Genomic DNA, 233 nt, shown 5'->3' on the forward strand with positions numbered 1-233 from the left:
CAATAAATTACATTTTACAATATATTCACATAGAAAACAGTTATTATAAATTGTAATAATTCACAATATTGCATTTTTTACTGCATTTTTGATCAAATGAATACAGCCTTGGTAAACAGAAGAGACGTCTTTCAAAAGCATTAAAAAATCTTACCGATCAGTACATCTGCACTCACTTCTCACCTCAATATATAAAGGGGTCATATGATGCGATTTCAAGTTTTCCTTTCTCT

Source organism: Sinocyclocheilus grahami, unplaced genomic scaffold (genome assembly GCF_001515645.1).
Source record: "Sinocyclocheilus grahami isolate Dianchi unplaced genomic scaffold, SAMN03320097.WGS_v1.1 scaffold802.1, whole genome shotgun sequence".
Classification (NCBI taxonomy): domain Eukaryota; kingdom Metazoa; phylum Chordata; class Actinopteri; order Cypriniformes; family Cyprinidae; genus Sinocyclocheilus; species Sinocyclocheilus grahami.